This window comes from Lactuca serriola, chromosome 5 (assembly GCF_051521515.1).
Source record: "Lactuca serriola cultivar US96UC23 chromosome 5, Lser_US96UC23_V15, whole genome shotgun sequence".
NCBI classification, from domain to species: Eukaryota; Viridiplantae; Streptophyta; class Magnoliopsida; order Asterales; family Asteraceae; genus Lactuca; species Lactuca serriola.
Genome location: NC_136412.1, coordinates 129,727,427 through 129,738,180, shown reverse-complemented (window position 1 = coordinate 129,738,180; position 10,754 = coordinate 129,727,427).

The window sequence follows — 10,754 nt, the reverse complement described above, 5'->3', positions numbered from 1 at the left end:
AATTTGAATTATTTAAGTGATCAAAAGATAACTAATTAGATATATTGGTTGATTATGTAAATCATCCATAACTTGTATATGGGCTAAAAGGCTCCATGGATTATCAAGTTCGGTTAAACCCATAGGATGCTCCATAGGATTTACAAATCCATGGGTCATGGAAATGAAGAGTCATGTGACATTAGGGTTTACATGGTGTAACCCTAGATGTGACACACTATATAAGCAACATGTTCTCTTCCAAAATCAACTACACTAAGTTACAAGAAGGCTAGACCGATTTTTACAAGTGTGTGCATTCTCTCAAAGTCATTCCAAAGCATTTGGTGTTGTGTGAAGCATTTGAGGCATCACACTTGGGGTGCTAGGCTCTCTAGGTTTTCACGGAATCAAATCAATTACAAGGTATGTAATTCTAGCCATCTTTTAGATTAAAAGTTCCCCATGTATGGTAGATAGAATGATGAACCTTGGAAATTATATTTTGCATTTATTTTAGACCAACATAGATCCAAGGTTTTCTAGGGTTTCATGTACACTTAGGGGTGCTAGGCTGCTCATAACCCATCAGTAGTATCAGAGCCTAGGCTTGTTTGTTAATACTTGATGCAAAATAGTGTTAAAAAATCAAATTTTGAGCTGTCTGCACAGGGGACTCGACGAGTCCATGGGGAGGACTCGATGAGTCCAAGTGAAAATGCATCCATCTCGGCATGTTCGTTCGTGCACTCGACGAGTTGGCCAGGCAGAGTGCAGAATTTCGATTTTTGTTATTGGAAATGGACTAGAAACATTACCCTAGACTTTTTTGATGTTGTAAAACTTGTTTTAGATGATGTAATGGTTGTTCTAATCCTTTTACAATGGCTAATATCAAATTTTCATGATCTTATGTGTTCATATGTTCTTGAAACCTTGATATGAATATTCATGTTCTTATGAGTTTTTTGATAGATCATAGGAATTACTTGTTTAAATGTTATTCATGATCTTTATGTGTTTTAATGGAGTCCATAACTTTTCCTCAAGTTATGGATAACCAAAAGTCTCTTTGTGTTAAAAGTCACTAAAAGAACACATAAGTTATAAAATGAAGAGTCTTCATTTTACTAACTCATAAGTTATGAATGTGAAAGGTTTTGTAAAGTTACAAAACTTGCCCTCAAGTTTTGGAACATGTAAAGTCACTTTATAAACTTTAGTTCTAACCCCTAGATTTTTAAAAGTTAAAAATCAACCCTTATACTTTATAATATTATAAGTTATATATATATATATATATATATATATATATATATATATATATATATATATATATATAAAAGACCAAGTTGTCTTACCATTAGTAGGCCTCATTCACGAAGTCGGTCTATAAGGGGGGTATAAGGTTGTTGCCTATAAAATGGCAGCTTAATGGGTGTCCACTCTCACCCACCGCTTCCTTGATCGTTGGAGGGTCGTTAGTCGACTGGGTAGGATAAGGGCTTATAAATTCTCATTAAAAAGTATGATGAATATTATAAAGTAACTAAATGTTTTATTAAATTCCCAATCTTAGTTACTTTAGTAAAATGTGAATAAGGTGCCAATCTATGAAATTACACTTTACACTTTGATTAAGTTGTTAGTGGAGTGTGTGTGGTTAACCGGCACACTAACCTAGACTTAGCAAGGTAGGTAAAGGGTGACTTAAAGTTTATCACAGTATTGGTGGAGTATGTGTGGTTAACCGGCACACTGATTGAGTGATAAACATTAAGGGTACCAAGTGATCTGCATTGTTACTTCACACCTCGTTTTGTGATTCTCGGTATCCCAGTCACAAAACTTGGAGGGCACACTCGAGATTAAAACATGCCTTTGAAAAGTTCATTGAATCTCAAAAGAATCTAGGAATTTCTAAGAACCAATTAAAACCTAATAGTTTATATTTCGTTTTTTGGTGGAAATTGGTGAATCGTCATTCACCTACCTTTCAAATATTTTATAGCTTAGATTACTATATACCTCTTCTAAGTTATAATATATTGTGATTGGATCCTAGCCTTAATATTACATTTGGCTGTTTTATTAAGGACTATCTTTATATCTAAACTAAACTTGTTCTCATCTTTTTAAGATGTCTTCCAGCAACATTGCTTCTGGCTCAAACTCTACTGGCTCCTTCTCCCTCATGAACCTATGTGGGAGGGTCATCTTCGATGGTTCCAACTTTATGGATTGGATCCGGAACATCAGGATGGTGACTCGTTATGAGGACAAGGAATCTATCCTCGACAAGGAACTAAAGGAGAGCGATGAGTCCATTGCTACTCCCCAGGAGATCGCTGACTTCCGGACTCATGAATGAGATGCCACCAAAGTGGCATGCATCATGATGGACACCATGACAGTTGAACTCCAGAAGTCCTATGAGGACTACTACCCTTTTGAGATGCACCAAGATATGATGGAAAGATACCATCAGAGTGCTCGTCAAGAGCTGTATTAAATAATCTCCTCCATGATAACAACCAGGATGAAGGACGGAGAATCCGTCACAGCCCACATGTAGAAAATGCAAAGGTATGTGGATCGTTTGTTGAAGCTTAATGTGAACTTCCCCGAGGAGGTTGCAATAGATATCACTTTGCACTCCTTACCCTCATGTTATGATCAATTCCGCATGACATACCACATGAATAAGGAAGAAGTCACACTCAGCAAACTTCAGGGACTCCTAAAGACCGCAGAAACATGTCTTAAAGGTAAGTCGGTTGTTAACACTCCTACTCCTACTCCAAACTCCACCCCTGTCTTGGCAATCGGGAAAGGTAGGGGGAAGAAGAGGAAGAGCTCTTAGAAGTGTACCAAGTCTAGGACCCTTGATGGCTCTTCTTCAAGTGGAACCAAGAAAGGTTTCTTCACTCCTTCTTCTGTCCCAAAAGAGGCTGAATGCTTCTATTGTCATGAAAAGTCGCAGTGGAAGCGAAACTGCCCAAAGTACGAGCAAGATGTGAAGGACGGGAAAGTCAAACCCAACCATGCAGGTATTTACACTATTCTATCTAATAATTCACCCTATTCTAACTCTTGGGTCCTTGATACCGGTTGTGGTATTCATATCTGTTCTGATTTGCAGGGACTAAGAAAAAGTGAGAATGTGGAGCATGGAAGGATAAACTTAATCATGGGGAATAGGAAAGCTTCACCTGTCACCAAGATTGGAATTTATTCTTTGTTGCTAAGTAGTGGGTTTACTTTAGATTTGAATAAATGTTGTTATTCACCAGAAATGGCAAAAAATATTATTTCCTGTCATGCTTTTTACAAACAAAGGTTTACCTTTTCTTTTGATAATGAAATTAGTGGAATAAATGCTTTCTTTAATAATGTTTTTTATTTTAAAGCATTACCTTGTGATGGTGTGTATGAAGTTGTATCTGTTGTAGATAATCTAGGACATAATGTGTTGTGTATTGATTATTCTGATAATAATAACTTGGATAAAGCAGCATTATGGCATTGTCTTCTTGGACATGTGAGCAAGAAACGCATAGGCCAACTCCAAAAGGATGGAGTCTTGGAGTCATTTAACCTAAAATCTGATGATAGTTGTGAATTATGCTTACTTGCAAAAATGACAAAGTCACCCATCACTGGTTCTTGTGCTAGGGGTTAAGGTTTGTTGGGTTTAGTGCATACGGATGTGTGTGGACCCTTCAAATCTGCCACAAGGTATGCTAATCGTTATTATTTGACTTTTACTGATGATTATAGTAGATATGGATATGTCTACTTAATCAAGCATAAGTCATAGAATTTTGAAAGCTTTAAAGAGTTTAAACAGGAATTCAAGAATCAATTGGGCAGGAACATTAAGATGCTTCGATCTGATTGTGGTGGTGAGTATCTTAGTACAGAGTTCCTCGACTATCTTAAGGAATGTGGGATTATCTCACAATTGACACCTCCCAGGACACCACAGTTGAATGGTGTGGCTGAGACGCGTAATCGAACCTTGTTGGATATGGTTCGTTCCATGATGAGTCGAGCTTTGCTACCAATCTCATTTTGGGGGTATGCCTTAGAGACTGCCGCCTATATCCTTAATCTGGTCCCTACAAAGAAAGTTTCCACAACTCCTCATGAGATGTGGACTGTTAAAGTTCCCAAACTAGACCACATCAATATTTGGGGTTGTGAGGATTTCGTGAGATGTGAGACTCATCATAAGCTCGAACCTCGAAGTGAGAGGTGTATTTTCATCGGCTACCCATAGAAATCCTTTGGTTACCTCTTTTACAGACCTAGTGACAATGTGGTCTTTGTAGCAAGGAAACGTGTATTAAGAGAGAGAGAGAGAGAGAGAGAGAGAGAGAGAGAGTTCATAAGCCAAGGAAACAATGGGAGGCAAATTGACCTTGAAGAAATTCAAGAGTCAAGTGGTGAAGGGACTTCAAACCCTAGCACTCAACCTGAGGAGGAAACTCCTGTTCAGCCAATTGACAAGTCTGTACCTCTAAGGCATTCTATAAGGGTTAGGAATGCACCTGAGCATTATTATGGTTTCCATATTACTGCAGAAGGTGAGATACTTATTAGTGATGAGACATTGGTAAGTCTAGATGAACCTAACAGTTACACGGAAGCCATGGAAAGCGTGATACAGTCCATGTATGACAATCAAGTTTGGAACTTGGTTGACAATGTACCAGGTCTTAAGACAGTTGGGTGCAAGTGGATCTTCAACAAGAAGACCGACATGGATGGTAATGTACACACATATAAGGCGCGACTCGTTGCAAAGGGCTTTTCTCAAACTCCGGGAGTTGACTATGATGAGACCTTTTCACCATTTGCAAAGATTAAGTCCATTAGGGTTCTTTTAGCCATAGCTGCATGTCATGATTATGAAATATGGAAAACGGATTTGAAAACCGCCTTCCTTAATGGAAGTTTGGCCGAGGATGTTTACATGAGTCAGCCAGAGGGTTTGTTTAGTACAAAGTACCCTAATAGAGTGAGTAAACTCGAGAAATCCATTTATGGATTGAAACAGGCACCTCGGAGATGGAATCTTTGCTTTGATGAGAAAGTCAAAGAATTTGGATTTTCAAGGAGTGAAGATGAATCTTGTGTCTATGTCAAGGCTAGCGGGAGTATAGTCAGCTTTTTGGTACTGTATGTGGATGACATACTACTCATAGGAAATGACATCCCAAACATGCAGGAAGTGAAGTACTGGCTTGGGAAGTGTTTTTCTAAGAAAGACCTAGGAGAGGCTGCCTATATTCTAGGGATAAGGATTAAAAGAGACTGGAGTAAAAGACTAATTGGACTTAGTCAGAGTACTTACTTGGAGAAGGTGCTGAAGAGCTTCAGCATGCAAGACTCCAAGGAAGGAGAGTTACCCATCCAGAGTAATACCAGACTGAGTAAAACTCAGAGCCCGAGTACTGAGGCTGAGATAGCAGAAATGAGTCGACTACGTTATGCTTCTGCAGTAGGTTCGATCATGTATGCTATGACCTACACTCGACCTGATGTAGCCTTTGCTTTGAGCATGGTTAGCAGATTGTTGGGTTTTGAGCATTCTAACACTCCTAAGTGTACATGCAACCCTAAATACCTTGGATCTATGTTTTCTCTATTATACATACAAATATGAACATCCAAGGTATTATCCTAATCTAGCATACAAAACAATGAATATAACAAGATAGAATACATACCTCTTTGATGTAGAATGTCTTCATGAAGCTTGAGTGCCTAGTGCCTCAAGTGTAACACCTCAAATGGTTCACACAACACCAAATACCCTTGGAATGACTTGAGAGAAATCCACAACTCATGTGTCACACCCCAAAACCAAAAACGGCAGAAACATTTCGGTGTGAAGGACGTCATGTACAGTATCACAATAGTGTAAAGAAGTAAACAAGCAACAACATCATCCATTGCATTAAAAGTAAAGTTTTAATACATGTGTGTTCTTTCAATGTAATAAGACACCAAAATATACAATCAAAATAAAAGACGAGGCTTGTCTATGCTCCGTCTTCTGAAAACCTGGCCATCGTACCTATTTACTGGTGACCTGAGAATACAAGTTATTTTAAAAGCGAGTATCAGCCTAAAGCTGGTGAATTCATAAGTATTTAAGTGTCATTGTCTTGTTTTGGAAAGTTGTTATGAATGCCTTGTAAATCTTTAAATGAAACAATTTATATAAGTATGAAAACCCTAGAAAATCCCTTATATCCTACTAGTATGAAATGTAGTCTTCTACCAAGACTCGAATGTTTTGTAAGTAAAAAAGATAGTTTTTCCTTTCTTTTGACTAATACTAATAGTACTTAGTCTAACTCATCGTTTATGTGAATGTATCACAAATTAAAGTAATAGGAAACGTACTCATGTAATTGTTATCCTTTTGTATTAGGATTAACATGACATTGCAATTAGCGAAATGTATAACCTTTGAACATCCATAGATTGTCCAATTTTCCTCTGTAGCGACAGCAGGTTTAAGGAAGGGTTAGTCCCGTAAAGGTACACCAAGTATAAGTATTAACCGTAGGCATCCGTAGATGCTCATTTACCTCTGTAGCGAGCAGTAGGCCATAGGAATGGTTAGTCCCATACAGGTACCCATAATATAAGTAATAACGGTAGGCATCCGTAGATGTTAATCGACCACTGTTGCTAACAGGTGGTTTTCGGAATGGTTAGTCCCGTCTAGATATCCCGTTGAACTGGGATAGGCAGGACAACTTACACAGAAGGTACTAATAATCATCCTCGTGAATCGAGATACAAGTATTCATGTAAGGTATTCATGTAAGCGTATCCATGTAAACATACTCATGTAAGTGTATTCATGTAACATGTAATGTATAGTATAGACTCCTGAATGAACTGACTCTGATGTAATTCCTTGTAATAGGAATAATCTTTTGTATCTTCTAACTACCCCTTTAATAGTTAATTGGAAGGTAATTGGTTATCCAAGCAGGTTTATACACCCTTGCTACACAAGAGTGTGGGAAACTAAATGAAGGATGAAAACTATAACTTCAATACATATATAAGAACATAAGTGTATAGATATAGTTTTTTTCAATAAGGTAAAAATGGTTTTGTAAGACATCTAAGAGTTTTGAGCAATAATTAACAATGATTTGATGTCATTTTAATAAACATTTCAAACATAATACTCTTGCTATCAAGGCATTTTTAAGATATAAAACCATTCCATGCATCACATTTTGAAGTATGTGAAATCTGTTGGATGGAAAGACAGTTATAAAATACATATGAGTGATTTAATAACATACTGTTTTCTACTTGTATTCCCCCCCCCATTAAAGCATTTAAAATCATTTAAAACATTGATTAAGGGGTATGAACTCACCTGTAGATGGTGGTTTGGATGAACTGAATGATGTAGGATAGCTAGGTGACAAGTGAAGACTTGTTCACACCCATTGATCCTAGTTAACATATAATCACACATATATGTATCCAATTAGACTTTAAATCACTAATCGACAAAGTTAAGACATCCTAAGGCATGTAAAACACCTTATTTAAGTGCTACAAGTCATAAGGATTGCATCTAAGTGCTAAAGGACCTTGCTATTGTGTTTGGGGTTCAAGGGTAAACTCCCTTGGAGTTTACGGTTTTCATGACCTTGACCTAATGAGTTTATGGTCGTAAACTCAAGAGTTTACGGTAGTAAACTCCTCTCCTTTTGACCATAAGTTGTTTTGAGGATTTACAAGTCCTTTGAAGCATTTCTACTTGGTGGTTTGGACTTTGGAAGGGACTAGGGCAAAAAACACCCCTTTTGAGGAGTTTACGGCTTCATGGTCATTTCCCTTTGGGTTTACTACCTTAAACCCATAAGGAAATTGGTATTGTTATGTTTTTAAGTCCCTAAATCATCAAGGTAATTGTCTAGGTTAGTTTTTAGGCCTAAGGAAGGAATATGGCCCAAATAAACAAACTAAAGGGTGTTTACGGTTTTGGGAGCTCCCGAAACCGTAAACACATGAACATGGAATTATTTGGTGTTTTTCAAGGCTTAAACACAACAAGGGAAGGTTCAAACATATCAAGGAAGGCTTAAACAACCAACTAGGGCTTAGATTAATGACTTAGGCACACTTTGGTGCCTTATTTGGTGTTTACGACCCAAGAACATTCTTGGACCGTGAACACCTTGTTCCATGTGTTCTTGGCATATTTTCTTGATGCTAACTTGTAATACTAGCTTAGTAAGACTCAAGGATTGAAGTACTTACTATAAGGAAGCTTGAAATATGCTAAAAGTCCAAGAACACTTAGTGTGTGTTCTTGGTGTGTTTGGAAATCTAATCAAAACACAAGAAATGAATGGATGAATAGATGCACAAACACTAGATTAAGTGTTTAATCAACTTGGAATGTTTAGAACACTTACAAGTTGGAAGATCTTGAATTGATTCTAGTTTGATACTTGAGAGTGTTTCTTGAGTTTACTCTTTTGGAGTTTACTCTTTTAGGGTAAAAAGTGAAAAGTGATTAACTTGAGGAGTAAACTCATGCTTATGCATGAGTTCACGATTTTTGGAAGTTTTTCCGACCCAAGCATAAATGTTTGGCTGTGAACTTCTAAGACACGAGGTGTTTGCGGTTTTTAAATTTCAAAACCCGAGACGACACTTTCTTTCACCCGTTCGTTTAAAGAATAATATTAAACTAATCAAACAAACTCTGAATTTGTTAAAATAAGAAATAATGACATTAACTTATAATAAGAAGTGATTGACTTCTAGAGTTTGACCAAATGAAAATTTCGGGTTGTCACATCATCCCCCCGTTAAAGGGAATTTCGTCCCAAAATTAAAGTCTAAGCAAATAATGTATTTACAGGTAACGAAGGAAAAAGATGAGGATATTTCCATTTCATCTGATCCTCTCGTTCCCAAGTGAATTCAGGTCCCCGTTTTACGTTCCAACAAACCTTCACTATCGGGATACGACTTTGTTTCGTTTGCTTGACCTCTCAGTCCATGATCTCTACTGGTTCCTCCACGAAGTTGAGGCTCTCGTTGACCTCGATCTCGTCGAGTGGAATAACAAGAGTCTCGTCGGATAGACACTTTTTCAAGTTCGATACGTGGAAGGTAGAATGTAGTTACTAAGTTCACGCGGTAGATTGAGTTTGTAAGCTACAGGGCCGATTCTTGCGAGAATCTCGAAAGGCCCTATGTATCTTGGATTGAGCTTCCCACGCTTTCCGAAGCGTATCAAGCCCTTCCAGGGTGAGACCTTCAATAGAACTCGGTCGCCCACCTGGAATTCCAACGGTTTCCTTCGCTTGTTAGCGTTGCTTTTCTGTCGGTCTCTAAAGGCTTTCAATCGTTCACGAATTTGAACGATCTTCTTTGTCGTTTCCTGAATGATCTCTGGACCCGTGAGTGTGCTTTCGGGAACTCGTCCCTTAGCTAACTAGGTATCACCCACCTCAGCCCAGCACAGAGGGGATCTGCACTTTCGGCCATAGAGGGCCTCGAATGGCGTTGCCTTTATGCTCATGTGATAAATGATGTTGTAGGAAAATTAGACAAGGGGTAAATGGGTATCCCATGCTTTCCCAAAGTCTATCACACATGCTCACAAAATATCTTCCAAGGTTTGGATAGTTCTCTCACTTTGCCCGTCGGTCTATGGATGGTAGGCTGTACTCCTGTCCAGCCTAGTTCCTAGGGAACTTTGTAACAACTGCCAGAACGTCGAAGTGAATCTACTATCTCTGTCCGAGATAATAGATAAGGGAACACCGTGCAGTCTTACAATCTCCCTAATGTAAGTTCTTGTAAGTTTCTCCATCTTGTCTGTTTCTTTGATTGGTAAGAAGTGTGCAGACTTGGTCAGTCTATCGACGATGACCCATATGGAATCAAGTCCACCCGTCATCTTGGGCAACTTGGTTATGAAGTCCATAGTGATCTGCTCCCACATCCATTCTGGTATCTCTGGTTGCTATAGAAGACCAGAGGGTTTCTAGTATTCGACCTTCGCCTTCGCGCAAGTAAGGCACTTACTTACGAAGGTAGCAATATTTGCTTTCATGTTAGGCCACCAGTATAACTTTTTAAGATCCATATACATCTTATCTGAACCCAGGTGGACGGAATAACGAGTGTTGTGAGCCTCGGTCATGACCAAGTGTCTGAAGCCACCGTGTTTCGGTGTCTAGATCCGATCCACGAGGTATAAGGCTCTGCCACCCTTGACTTCCAAGTTGTTATCCATCCCTCTAAGGGATTCACCTGCCACGGTTTCAGGTTTCAAAGCGTCGAACTGAGCCTCTTTGATTTGCGTGGACAGGTGTGAATGGATAGTTAGAGTCATAGATTTGACTCTAGGACCAACATATTCTTTCCGACTTACGGAATCGGCTACTACATTGGCTTTACCCGGATGATAACGAATTTCGCACTCGTAATCGCTGAGTAGCTCGACCCACCGTCGTTGTCTCATGTTGAGCTCCTTTTGGTCGAAAATGTGTTTTAGACTCTTGTGTTCTGTAAAGATCGTGCTTTTTGTACCATGCAGGTAGTGTCTCCAGATCTTCAGAGCAAACACAACTGCTCCTAGCTCAAGATCATGGGTGGTGTAGTTAACCTCATGTGTCTTCAGCTGTCTCGAGGCATAGGCTCTGACTTTACCTCACTGCATCAGAACACATTCGAGTCCTTGATTTGATGCATCACAATAGACA